Raw genomic sequence first — 14,457 nt, forward strand, 5'->3', positions numbered from 1 at the left:
AGTTAATTAAACTATGAATTAATACACATTTCTGGATAATCTTAGGCTGGAAATTAATACGCCTCGAAACTTGTAACGCTCCAATGGCATAGGTTTAATTATGTTAGTGGGCCTCTAGAAGGCCCAAGCTTAAGATAGAACCCATCAATTTTAGTTAATTTTTGTTCCATAAGAAAAAGGGACTGAAATTATGAAATAGGACCTATGTGAAAATGTTTGAAAATGCTATAGGCTAAATTGAAGTGGCCAAATAAATAGGAGTGCAAAATAGGAGGATTTGCATGACAAACCTCCCATTTTACATGAAATGACCAGCCATCATGTTGTTGTAGACAATATGAGCACTTGATATCCATAATTTATGGTACAAATTGATAATGGGTTAGGTAAATGTTCCATGATAATGGGTTAGGTAAATATTCCATGATAATGGGTTAGGTAAATGTTCCATGATAATGGTTTAGGTAAATGTTCCATGATGGGCATTTCATGTCTTTTGTATTCAAAGAATTAAATGGATGAAATATGAAATTTTATTAAAAGAAAAAGGGGTGAAAAGAACAAAGTTTTGTCCATCTTTGTTCATCATAGCCGAAAGTTAGAGAAGAGAAAGGAGAGGAGAAAGCTCTTGAATGTTTGGTCACTTGGGGAAGAAAATTGAAGGTAAGTTCATGGTAGTTTGCTTCTATCTTGATGTTCATGAGTTCTTCTTGATTCTACCTTAACTCTTGAAGCATATTTTGGTTTTTGATTGTGTTGTGAGCATTTGGTCATGAATTAAAATGAAGGAAATGGTTGTTGTTTGATATTCTTTTGATGAAAAATGGAAAATAGGTGAAGTTGAGCCAAACAAATGAACATGCATGTGCCTTAGATGCTAAAGGGAAAAATCGGCTAACATGTTGTGCTTTAAAATGATGAAATAGAGATTATACTTAAGTAAAATCATAGATATGTGATGATTGATTGGTGATATACATGTTTAAATAACATGCATCCAAGTTATGTGTGAAAGAGTGAATTTGGTAATAAATCTGCTTGGGACAGCAGCAGTAACGTGACTTTGGAAAATCACCATAAATTGTGGGAGATGAATTAGTAGCTGAATAAATTATGTAATTAAATATTAATGAGTCTAGTTTCAAATTGAATAAACGAGAACATATTTTGAATTTTGTACAATGAGAAATTTGATTCGTAATGAAGAGTGGTCAGATTAGTCAAATAGTGAAACATGGGAAACTTTAAGAAAAATATGGTATTGATTGGCCATACCAAAAATTCTGAAAATTTTATGGATAGAAGATATATAAGTCTATTTTCAGGAAAAACTAACCGAACTTGATTTGGAGTTTCGTAGCTCCATTTATAAATAATTTAGTGACTGTTGCTCAGGAAGATAGCTTGTAGTGAAATTATGATTATGTGGTAAACATTGACAAAAATTTGTTAATGAGTTGCTTATTGTTTTCTTATAAGCTTACTATGATCTGTAGGTATGGTTGGTCGAATATTGTAAGGGGTTAATATGTAGTTCGTATTTGAATAGTTAGATTAACGTGTTAGTAATCAAATTTTAGGCAGTTCGTGTGTGGATCTCGTCAGCATATCGTCGCAAACAGGTGTGTAACTAACACCCTCTTTCTTAGTCTAGATCGACAAAAGTCGAAAATCCGAAATGCCAAAAACCGGTATTTTGTAGATTTGCGAGTGTTCGAATGCTCGTGAGGTAAATCGATTAATGTTTTTGGTAAGCTGCAATGTTTGGACCGCAAAGTGCATGATTTACGTGCCTCGATATTTTTGGGCTTAATGGGCTAAAATTGGAATGATGGGCCAACGGCCCAATTCGGTAAGAACTCTCGATGCGTGATTACGTAGTACGTGAAAGGTAGGAATATGCATGAAAAACCCTAAAATAGATAAATTACTGAAATACCTTTAAAAGTGGAAAATTTACAGTTTTACCCCTAGGAGATAAATTATCGAAATACCCCTAGGGTTAAATTGACTTAAATGCATGTTTGATCGTTGTTATTTATTGCATGCCATGTTGTTATTATCTGATGCATGGGATTGGGATATTGACGGAGGAAGTACTGAAAGTGGCTTGTCCACGTACTGGAGGCTTTACCTCAATTTACTATTAACTGAGCAGCAATGTTGCAACTGTGGAGTGTTGGGCTGGGTGGGTTGAGCTATCCCCACATGGAGTGTATGGCTAGTACGGGTGGAATGTAGTGGTTGGTCGGTTGAGTAGTCTCCCCAAATGGGCTTGCATATGTTATTGATGTTGCATGTATTTTGAAATGGGCCTATGGGCCATACTGTTATCTGAATGATGGGCTAAGGCCCGGTTTATTATAATCTGAAAAGGGCTCGGTCCATTACCACTTTATTACTGAATGGGCTTAGGCCTAATAGGCTTGGTGACTTGGGCTTTGAATGGGTTTTCCTTACACACCGAGTTTCCCCAAACTCACCCCTTTTATTTTCATCAACGCAGGAAATCCCCAACCATAGTGGGCTTGGAGCTGTGAGGGAATTCGGAGTGGCCACCCGTTCTAAAAGTTTGATTTTCTTCTAGTGAACTGGACATCATTTTATTTACGTTTGAAGTTTTGGGTTTTTAAATGTAATACGGCTGCTTAATTATTTTTGATGGTTTTAATATGTATTACTAAGATAGGTATTACTTATTTTAACTGTTGAAATTGGATAGCTTTAGGGCGCGTTTTCAAAAACAACAATTGATTACAAAATAACACGACAACAATCAAAGCTTCCGCAATGAAAGTATTTTCCAAAATTAATCACTTTTCCTAAAAATGACTTAATCAAATCGGTTTCCTAGAAATATCCATGACGTTAAGGTATGGCAATGGCGGTATACATGTCTAGGATTGGATTTGAAGAGAGCTTGGTACTTAAGCAGTCCGATGGACTCACCACCTCTTTTCCGGTTTCCTACCTGGTGCACATCTTCTATTCACTTTAACCTATAATAAAATTATCTTTTAAAACACTAAGTAAGTTTTTCTAGATCAACAATATAAAATATTTTGAACGCTTCGATGTGGCATGTCGGGTCGGGTCATAACGTCTGGGCCGGGTTTGGGTGTTACATTTAGCGGTATCAGAGCCTAGGTTACAACAACTTGGCTGTGGAATGGGTTTACAAAAACAAAAATTTTCGAAAGCGAAAATTTTATAAAGAATGCAAAAAACTCGATTTTCAAAATTTAGATCTTTAGAAGGTGGCATTCTGAATCTTCGGCTCAAGTCTGTAAGTATTCTGAATTTTTCTGAATATTTTCATGAATTATCTGTCTGTACTAAAATCCTGCTAGGATACTCTAGATAGGATGATACTGAAACCATAGAAAAATTTGATAAGAGACTGAAACTATAGTTAGACTTCGATTTTGCAAAAAAAAACTCTGAATTACTGTCTGATTCATAAAACATCTGTAATAAACACTGGAATATTGAATCAATGCATAAAAATTCATAATCAAGATAATACAATATGAGTACAAGAGCCGTTCGTGGAAGAGGCCGTGGACGGGGCCGAGGAAGTGCTCGAGCGAGATCTTCATCTTCGGGACATATGCCGGCGGTGGATGCACCGGTACCACCGGCAACAGAGGTAGAGTCTCATGACCGCGGTACCGGGAATGATGCCCTGTCACAGGCAATGCTTCGTGTTCTGGAAAGGGTTGCCGGGGTAAGTACGGGTAATGGAGTTTGGGGATCTATTTCTGAACGACTTCGGGCTAATGGAGCGGAGATCTTTAGGGGTGTGTCTGGTACAGCCCCGAATGTGGCAGAATATTGGTTGGAGGACACAGAACGGATTATTGACAACTTGGACTGCTCTAAGGAGATTGTGAGTAGGGTATCTGTACTAAGTCCTTTGAGTCACTCAGTTAGGGTAGACAAACTGTATAGGGATGTACCCTTAGAAACTCAAGGTAGGATTTTCCCTGGAGATTTGATGGAGTTACCGTTCAGAGAGTTTGATCTCATTTTGGGAATAGACTGGCTTGTTAAGCATAAGGCGACCCTGGATTGTGCTGCTAAATGAATGGTGTTAAGGACCACAAAGGATGAGGAGGTTATAGTGATAGGAGAGCGAAGGGAATATTTGTCCAATGTGGTGTCGGCTTTAAGAGCCGAAAAGTGGATTCGAAAAGGTTGTGAGGCCTATTTGGCATTTGTAAGTCAGTCAGAAGAGGAGGGACTGACAGTGGATAAGGTTAGGACCGTAAAGGAGTTCCAAGATGTTTTTTCTGGAGGAGCTTCCAAGATTGCCTCCGAACCGAAAAGTTGAGTTTGGAATAGATTTGTTGCCTAGAATGGCGCCCGTGTCCATCGCACTGTATAGGATGGCACCAAAGGAGTTAGTCGAGTTAAAGGCTCAAATTCAAGAGTTGTTGGATAGGGGCTTCATTAGGCCAAGCGTGTCTCAATGGGGAGCACCGGTGCTATTCGTGAAAAAGAAGGATGATACGATGCAGATGTGCATTGATTATCACCAGTTGAACAAACTGACGATTAAGAATAAGTATCCACTGCCAAGGATTGATGATCTGTTCGACCAGCTTAGAGGAGCTTCTGTATTTTCCAAGATCGACCTTCGATCTGGATATCATCAGTTAAGGGTCAAGGAGGCAAATATCCATAAGACAGCATTCAGGACTCAGTATGGTCATTACGAGTTTCTGGTTATGCCATTTGGATTGACGAATGCTCCTGCAGCATTTATGGATCTGATGAATCTTGTGTTCCAACCATTTTTAGATCAGTTCGTAGTCATCTTTATTAACGATATCCTGGTATATTCTAAAACTGAAGCAAAACATGATGAGCATCTCTGTATAGTGCTGCGAGTGTTAAGGGAGAAGGAACTCTTTGCGAAGTTCAGCAAGTGTGAATTTTGGTTGAGGGAGGTAACCTTCTTAGGACATGTGGTCTCTGCCGAAGGGATGAAGGTGGACCCTCGGAAAATTGAAGCGATTTTAGAGTGGAAGCCGCCTAGGTCAATGTCGAAAATACGGAGTTTCCTAGGACTGGCAGGATTCTACAGAAGGTTTATGGAAGGTTTTTCTGTGATGGCAGCACCTTTGAAAAAACTCATAAAGAAATGAGTACCGTTTGTATGGACTAAGAAGCAGCAGGAAGCTTTTGAGAAGTTGAAGAAAGTTCATTGAAGCACTGTGTTAATTCAAAGAGAGTGCAGGAAGGATTTTACTGTGTACAGTAACGCATCACACGTGGGTTTGGGCTACGTGTTAATGCAAGAGGGTAAGGTCGTTGCATAAGCATCACGATAGCTTAAGCCTCATGAGGGGAACTATCTGACTCATGATTTAGAGTTGGCAACAGTGATATTTGCACTTAAGATTTGGAGACATTACTTGTACGGAGAAAGGTGTATTATATACACAGACCACAAGAGTTTTAAGTATTTGTTGACTCAGAAGGAGCTGAACCTTAGGCAAAGGAGATGGATTGAGTTGCTTAAGGATTATGACTGCTCGATCGAGTATCACCTGAGCAAGGCTAATGTGGTAGCCGATGCTTTAAGTCGAGAACCGTTATCGATCTTGAGAGCAATGTTTGCTCGTTTGAGTCTGTATGATGATGGCAGTTTGTTGGCTGAATTGCAAGTAAGGCCAACCTGGGTGGATCAGATTAAGGAAAAGCAGTTGAACAATGAGTCTTTGGTCGCTCGTTTCCAATAAGTTAAGGAAGGGGAAACTTCTGAGTTTGGGTTAAATGGCGAAGGAGTTCTGTGTTTCCGAGAAAGAATTTATGTTCCGAAGGACTCTGATTTGAGGCAGACAATATTGAAGGAAGCTCATGGAGGACTTTGTGCCATGCACCCTGGAGGGAACAAGTTGTATCACGACTTACGAGAATTGTACTGGTGGCCTAGACTTAAACGAAAAGTAACAGAGTTTGTAGGGAAATGTCTGACATGCTAGCAAGTGAAAGCTGAGCATCAATTACCCTCTGGATTGTTACAGTCAGTGAAGATACCACTTTGGAAGTGGGAGAGGGTAACCATGGACTTTGTGAGTGGGCTGCCCTTGACACCATCAAAGAAAGGTGTGGGTGATTATGGATAGGTTGACCAAATCGGCCCATTTCATACCTGTTTGAACTGACTTTTCACTTCAAAAGTTAGCCAAGTTGTATGTGGCGGAGATTGTGCGACTTCATAGAGTCCCAGTTTCAATTATTTCTGATCGGGATCCCAGATTTACATCTCGGTTTTGGCAAAGGTTGCATGAGGCGTTGGGGACGCGATTGAATTTTAGTACGGCTTTCCATCCCCAAACTGATGGTCAATTGGAAAGGGTTATTCAGATTCTGAAGGACATGTTGAGGGGATGCGTGATTGACTTTCGAGGTAGTTGGGAGGATTACTTACCGTTGGTAGAATTTGCGTATAATAACAGTTACCAGGCGAGTATTCGAATGGCACCGTATGAAGCACTGTATGGACGAAGGTGTCGTACACCTAGTTGTTGGACCGAACTAGGAGAGCAACAAGTTCTTGGACCAGAGTTGGTAGCTGATACTGAGGATAAGGTCAGAATAATTAGGGACCGGTTAAAAGAAGCATCTGATAGGCAAAAGTCGTATGCGATTTGAAGCGTAAGGAGATTGAGTACTCGATGGGTGATATGGTCTTCTTAAAGGTTTCTCCTTGGAAAAAGATATTAAGGTTCGATAAGAAGGGCAAGTTGAGTCCATGGTTCATTGGGCCTTATCGGGTTTTGAAGCGAGTAGGCCCAAGTGGCTTATCGATTGGAATTGCCTCGAGTTAGACAGATTCACGATGTTTTCACGTCTCCATGTTAAGGCGTTATCGTCTTGACCACGCTCATGTCCCCGCCAGCTTGAAATTGAAGTTCAGACTGATTTGACCTTTAAGGAGGAGCCTGTGCAATTATTGGCTCGAGATGTTAAGGTTCTCAGAAGGAAATCTGTCCCGTTAGGGTAAGTACTTTGGTGTAATCATGGAAGGGAAGAAGCTACTTGGGAATCAGAAAAGACTATGCGTTAGCAATACCCTCAACTAGTTGGATCAGGTAAATTTCGAGGAAGAAATTTCTTTAAGGAGGGTAGAGTTGTAACGCCCCAATTTTTGGGAATTCTGTGAATGTTGGCATAGGTTTAATTATGTTAGTGGGCCTCTAGAAGGCCCAAGCTTAAGATAGAACCCAATAATTTTAGTTAATTTTTGTTCCATAAGAAAAAGAGGGTGAAATTATGAAATAGGACCTATATGAAAATGTTTGAAAATGCTATAGGCTAAATTGAAGTGGCCAAATAAATAGGAGTGCAAAATAGGAGGATTTGCATGACAAACCTCCCATTTTACATGAAGTGGCCAGCCATCATGTTGTTGTAGACAATATGAGCACTTGATATCAATAATTCATGGTACAAATTGATAATGGGTTAGGTAAATGTTCCATGATAATGGATTAAGTAAATATTCCATGATAATGGGTTAGGTAAATGTTCCATGATAATGGTTTAGGTAAATGTTCTATGATGGGCATTTCATGTCTTTTGTATTAAAGAATTAAATGGATGAAATATGAAATTTTATTAAAAGAAAAAGGGGTGAAAAGAACAAAGTTTTGTCCATCTTTGTTCATCATAGCCTAAAGTTAGAGAAGAGAAAGGAGAGGAGAAAGCTCTTGAATGTTTGGTCATTTGGGGAAGAAAATTGAAGGTAAGTTCATGGTAGTTTGCTTCTATCTTGATGTTCATGAGTTCTTCTTGATTCTACCTTAACTCTTGAAGCATATTTTGGTTTTTGGATGTGTTGTGAGCATTTGGTCATGAATTAAAATGAAGGAAATGGTTGTTGTTTCATGTTCTTTTGATGAAAAATGGAAGATAGGTGAAGTTGAGCCAAACAAATGAACATGCATGTGCCTTAGATGCTAAAGGGAAAAATCAGCTAACATGTTGTGCTTTAAAATGATGAAATGGAGATTATACTTAAGTAAAATCATAGATATGTGATGATTGATTGGTGATATACATGTTTAAATAACATGCATGCAAGTTATGTGTGAAAGAGTGAATTTGGTAATAAATCTGCTTAGGACAGCAGCAGTAACGTGACTTTGGAAAGTCACCATAAATTGTGGGAGATGAATTAGAAGCTGAATAAATTATGTAATTAAAGATTAATGAGTCTAGTTTCAAATTAAATAAACGAGAACATATTTTGAATTCTGTACAATGAGAAATTTGATTCGTAATGAAGAGTGGTCAGATTAGTCAAACAGTGAAACATGGGAAACTTTAAGAAAATTTGGTATTGATTGGCCATACCAAAAATTCTTAAAATTTTATGGATAAAAGATATATGAGTCTATTTTCAGGGAAAATTAACGGAACTTGATTTGGAGTTTCGTAGCTCCATTTATAAATAATTTAGTGACTGTTGCTCAGGAAGACAGCTTGCAGTGAAATTATGATTATGTGGTAAACATTGACAAAAATTTGTTAATGAGTTGCTTATTGTTTTCTTATAAGCTTACTATGATCTGTAGGTGTGATTGGCCGAATATTGTAAGGGGTTAATATGTAGTTCGTATTTGAATAGTTAGATTAACGTGTTAGTAATCAAATTGTAGGCAGTTCGTGTGTGGATCTCGTCAGCATATAGTCGCAAACAAGTGTGTAACTAACACCCTCTTTCTTAGTCTAGATCGACAAAAGTCGAAAATCCGAAATGCCAAAAACCGGTATTTTGTAGATTTGCGAGTGTACGAATGCTCGTAAGGTAAATCGATTAATGTTTTTGGTAAGCTGCAATGTTTGGACTGTAAAGTGCATGATTTCTGTGCCCTCGATATTTTTGGGCTTAATGGGCCAAAATTGGAATGATAGGCCAACGGGCCCAATTCGGTAAAAACCCTCGGTACGTGATTCTGTAGTATGTGAAAGGTAGGAATATGCATGAAAAACCCTAAAATAGATAAATTACTGAAATACCTTTAAAAGTGGAAAATTTATAGTTTTACCCCTAGGAGATAAATTATCGAAATACCCCTAGGGTTAAATTGACTTAAATGCATGTTTGACTGTTGTTATTTACTGCATGCCATGTTGTTATTATCTGATGCATGGGATTGGGATATTGACGGAGGAAGTACTGAAAGTGGCTTGTCCACGTACTGGAGGCTTTGCCTCAATTCTTTTAAGCGAGCGACAATGATGCAACTGTGGAGTGTTGGGCTGGGTGGGTTGAGCTATCCCCACATGGAGTGTATGGCTGGTACGGGTGGAGTGTAGTGGTTGGTGGATTGAGTAGTCTCCCCAAATGGGCTTGCATATGTTATTGATGTTGCATGTGTTTTGAAATCGGCCTATGGGCCATACTGTTATCTGAATAAGGGGCTAAGGCCTAGTTTATTGTAATCTGAAAAGGGCTCTGGTCCAGTACCACTGTTACCTGAATGGGCTTAGGCCCAATAGGCTTGAGCTGACTTGGGCTTTGAATGGGTTTTCCTTACACACTGAGTTTCCCTAAACTCACCCCTTTTATTCTTATCTACGCAGGAAATCCCCAACCATAGTGGGCTTGGAACTGTGAGGGAATTCGGAGTGGCCACCCGTTATGAAAGTTTGATTTTTTTCTGGTGAACTGGACATCCTTTTATTTACGTTTGAAGTTTTGGGTTTTTAAATGTAATAAGGCTGCTTAATTATTTTTTATGGTTTTAATATGTATTACTAAGATAGGTATTACTTATTTTAACTATTGAAATTGGATAGCTTTAGGGTGCGTTTTCAAAAACAACAATTGATTTCAAAATAACACGACAACAAGCAAAGCTTCCGCAATGAAAGTATTTTCCAAAATTAATCACTTTTCCTAAAAATGACTTAATCAAATCGATTTCCTAGAAATATCCATGATGTTAAGGTGTGGCAATGGCGGTATGCATGTCTAGGATTGGATCCGAAGGGAGCTTGGTACTTAAGCAGTCCGATGGACTCACCACCTCTTTTCCGGTTTCCTACCTGGTGCACATCTTCCATTCACTTTATCCTATAATGAAATTATCTTTTAAAACACTAAGTAAGTTTTTCTGGATCAACAATATAAAATGTTTTGAACGCTTCGATGTGGCATGTCAGATCCGGTCATAACGTCTGGGCCGGGTTTGGGGTGCTACAAAACTTCAAATTGCTTCTTGGTTTTGTGCTTTCAGCAGTGTCAGCCGAGTTAATTTTCGCCATTTGTGCGAATCTGTTGAAAACAGTCAAAATTAATCAAAATTAAGTATAAAATTAACTAAATTCACCATGTTTATATTTTTAACACATTTTAATTATTTTATAATATTTAATTATTTTTCGACAAGAATTTAACCGGATTTGCATGAATTTAAGTAAAAATGGGTATGAAAAAGTATATGAATAAAATGGGTATGAAAAAGTATATGAATTTTGGTGTTTCCATCAAGGGCATGTGTCTCGACCGTGTGTCTGTTGTATTTTTGTTATTCAAGTCAGTCTTGAGCACGGCCTAGACACATGGGTGTGCCTGGTGGCCGTGTGAGACATACAGCCTTGGTACATGGGCATGCGTGGCCGTTCCGAACGGTACACGGGCTAGACACACAGGCGTGTAGGCGTGTGGTTGGCCGTGTGACCCAAGTAGTTTTGACCACAGCCAAGGCACACGGGCGTGTCTTGTGGCTGTGTGGTGAAGTTAGTATGTATGCCTTGTTATGCCACGGCCTTGACATACGGACGTGTCTAATTCCGTGTGAGGCACAAGGCCTGTTCACACGGGCGTGTGACCTTTATAACTTAGAAAAATGTTTAATTTTTGGAAAAATTTGTATGTGGTTAGTTTAGTCCCGACTCATTTCTAAAGTATATTTAATGTATCGTTGATAAGTAAGGGACTTATTTTTGCTATTTGATTATGATTTGGGAATGATGTATATGAATTGTTCGTAAATATTTTGATTTGTCCGGTAATGTCTTTAACCCTAACCTGACGACGGATATGGGTTAAGGGTGTTACACCTTGTATCATTATTTCCTTGTAATTTACATATGTCCCTGTAATAATTCATATTGAACTCTTACCATTTCGTATCAGAATATTGCCCGTTGAACCATTTAGAACACTGTTGGATACTCGGGATAGCTCACACATAGTGTGCTAAATCATATAACTGTAATCCGTCAAATCCTGTACTTGTATGCTCACATGAGCTGTAAATCAGTATGCTCTCACGAGCTGTGGGTCAGAACGTAGCTACACGATGCTGGTTACACGAGTTGTGGAGTATCCACAACACATGCCAGACCTCAACCATTGGTAGGACATTCAAGACCAGGACCAAATCATGTAAGCCCTAATGACATGTCATTCGTATCCTACATATTCCTAAGGTTCAACGGGGCTCAATAATTGTCGTACGTCGTTGGATATAAAATCTGTAACGTCCCCTAACCCCATACTGTCGCCGAAACAGGGTTATGAGACATTACCAGTCAGTACAGTACAATACAGACATTAATTAAATATAAACGTTCAGACTCATCATAATTTTAAGATGTCGTCCCTTTAATGGGCCCTCGTGGTCTAATATGAACAGTAAAATCAATTCGGAACTAGTTTTGAATTACTACGAATTTTTCTTTCAAATTTCAAATTCATACTATATACCATTGCCAACTATAATTTACTTATTTTATCAATACTTTCACAACCTAAATGACTCTCATAAGACATCCTAGGTACATGCCATTACCAATACTCAACATACTTTACCTCATTGAATTCGGGATCGGCCTGGGATGCTGATTCAACAGTCTAACCTTAACTGCATACGGAAACAAAGCAGACAATGAGTATACACTCAGTGGTATTTCTATAATCCAACACTTAAACAATTATAAAACATATTAATTTTTATATATTGAACTATTCAAACTCAATGAGTATTCAAACATTCACTTTCCAACCAATGTTTTGGTCTACTTTAAATTCAAAATCATTTATTATTTTTCAATAGCAATTAATCAATCAGTAATATTCATTAACAACCAGTCAATCAGAACGATTATTTATTCAGTAACAGTCAGTTATTCGGTAACAATCAATTATTCAATAATAATCAGTTATTCAGTAACAATTAAATTATTCAGTAACAGTCGATCTTTCCAGTTCCTTTATTTACCCCTATTAACATGACTCGGACTCAGACGGATACACGGATCCAACCAACACACCAGTACGGCACATAGTGCCTCATCGGCCGAAGCCGAAACAGTAACAGTAACAGTAGCAATACGGTACATAGAGTACCTCTTCAGAACAAATCTGGAACAGTAATAGTACGGTACACAAAGTACCTCATCGAACAAATCCGAACAGTAACAGTAACGGTAACAGTAACAATATCTGACACACAAAGTGCCGAATCGGTAATAGTAACGGTAACAATAACAGTAGTCGGCACATAAGTGCCTGATCAGTAAGCCGGCAAAAACCCGTACTCTTTCATATCTTATGGCATGCCAACTATATCCGACAAGCCCGACTAGCTAATAGGGTATTTAATTCACTTTTCAGTTTTCAATTAATTCATATTTTAATTAATTAATTTTTTTTTCAATTCAATATAATTCCATTCACTTTTCACTAATAAATATTCAATTTCACAATAAACACATGTTCATAATTATTTCACCACATTTTCAAATCAAATCATTTCAATAAAAACACAATACCAATAATTTATACTTTAATTATTTACCATAACATTCAATTAAAATACAACAATTATTAATTAAATTCACCCTTCAATTTCAATCAATATTCATTTTATTTCAAATAATTTAATCAATGCACCTACCATACATAATAAATAATAAATTCAATAATTAAATATTAAGTTCGGGTTATAGAAATACAAACCGTAATTTTCGAGCTAACTCCCGTTGACTTTGTCTTGTCCTTTCTTAGCCGAGATTTCCGGTACCACATTGACTACGAAATTAATACAATTCATAATCATTAATACATTACTAATTTATATCTTGAGTTAAAGAATTCTAAATTAAGATCCGCTAATTTTTCCTGAAACTAGACTCACAAATCTTCTTACCATAAACTTTTTAGAATTTTTGGTTTAGCCATTAAGTACAGTTTATTCTTTAAATTTACCCCTATTCTGCTGTTTGATAATTTCGACTCTTCTTCACTAAAAATTAATTATCTCACAGTACAGAACTCGGATAATATTCCTGTTGATTTCTCCTAAAAATAGACTCATTAGGGATTCTAAAAATATAACTTTAAGTCTCTAATTATTTTTCTCTAATTTTTGGTGATTTTCCAAAGTCAAAATAGAGGAACCCAAATTCATTCTGCCCTTGTCTCACAAAATTCATTATATCTCATAATTTACAATTCAATTTCTTATACCGTTTCTTCTATAAGAAACTAGACTCAATAGGCTTTAATTCCATATTTTATTCATCCTATAATTCAATTTCTAAAATTTTTGGTGATTTTTCAAACTTAGACTACTGCTGCTGTCCAAAATAGTCTTAGTGCAAAATGTTGATTTTCTACTTTTAATTTCAATTTAATCCTAACTAAATTCACTTACTTTTCTATCTTAATTCATACTTTATTTCTACTCAATTTTTTAACGAAACTTAGACATAATTATCTATTTTTCATCATAAAACCATAATTTCAAAATTCTTTCAATTTAGTCCTTAAAGCATAAAACTTATAAATCACTTTACAATTCAATCCTTATTTCATTTCTAACTTGAATTTCTATCAATTTAGCCCTTAATTCATCATTTTACTCAACATGAACATTATCTAGAAATCTAATAACTTTCAAAATATTAACTTAGTGTCATCAAAATCTTGCTCTAAAGCTTCTAAAACATCAAAATTAAGTAAAAAGGGCTAAATTGACTTACCAATTAAACTTTCAAACCTTGAAATCTAAATTTCCATTTTCTCTCTTTCTTTCTTTTCTTTCCTTCCTTGCTCTCTGTTTCGTTTCATTCTGTTTCTTTTCTATCTTTTTTTAATTTCTTTTCTTTTGTTTTACTTTATATATATATATATATATATATATATATGTTAACTTAATAAATATCTAATTAATATCAAATATTTATTTTACATTTGTATCCATTTATTATCCACACACTTGTCATAATTTAATATAGTTATTACATAAAAATCTTATAATATAAATATTTAATTAATAAATATTTTTATAAATAATAAATATCTACTAATAATTAAATATTCATATTACAAATGTATGTATTCAATTTATTACACATTTATTTTATAATTACCACACATTTGTCACTATTTTAATTTATTTCATAATATAATATAATATTAATATTAAT

At 36.4% G+C, this 14,457-nt stretch overlaps 1 long non-coding RNA gene across 1 annotated transcript in view; it reads left to right on the plus strand.

Annotated features, from left to right (window-relative positions):
- The first annotated feature begins 539 nt into the window (after positions 1-539).
- LOC128290269 (uncharacterized) overlaps positions 540-14,457 on the plus strand; it is an 82,368-nt gene continuing 68,450 nt past the window's right edge. The window contains exons 1-2 of the long non-coding RNA XR_008279954.1: positions 540-663; positions 1,581-1,622. This is a non-coding gene — a long non-coding RNA (uncharacterized LOC128290269). The remainder of the gene's footprint in view (positions 664-1,580; positions 1,623-14,457) is intronic.

This window comes from Gossypium arboreum, chromosome 3 (genome assembly GCF_025698485.1).
Source record: "Gossypium arboreum isolate Shixiya-1 chromosome 3, ASM2569848v2, whole genome shotgun sequence".
Lineage (NCBI taxonomy): Eukaryota > Viridiplantae > Streptophyta > Magnoliopsida > Malvales > Malvaceae > Gossypium > Gossypium arboreum.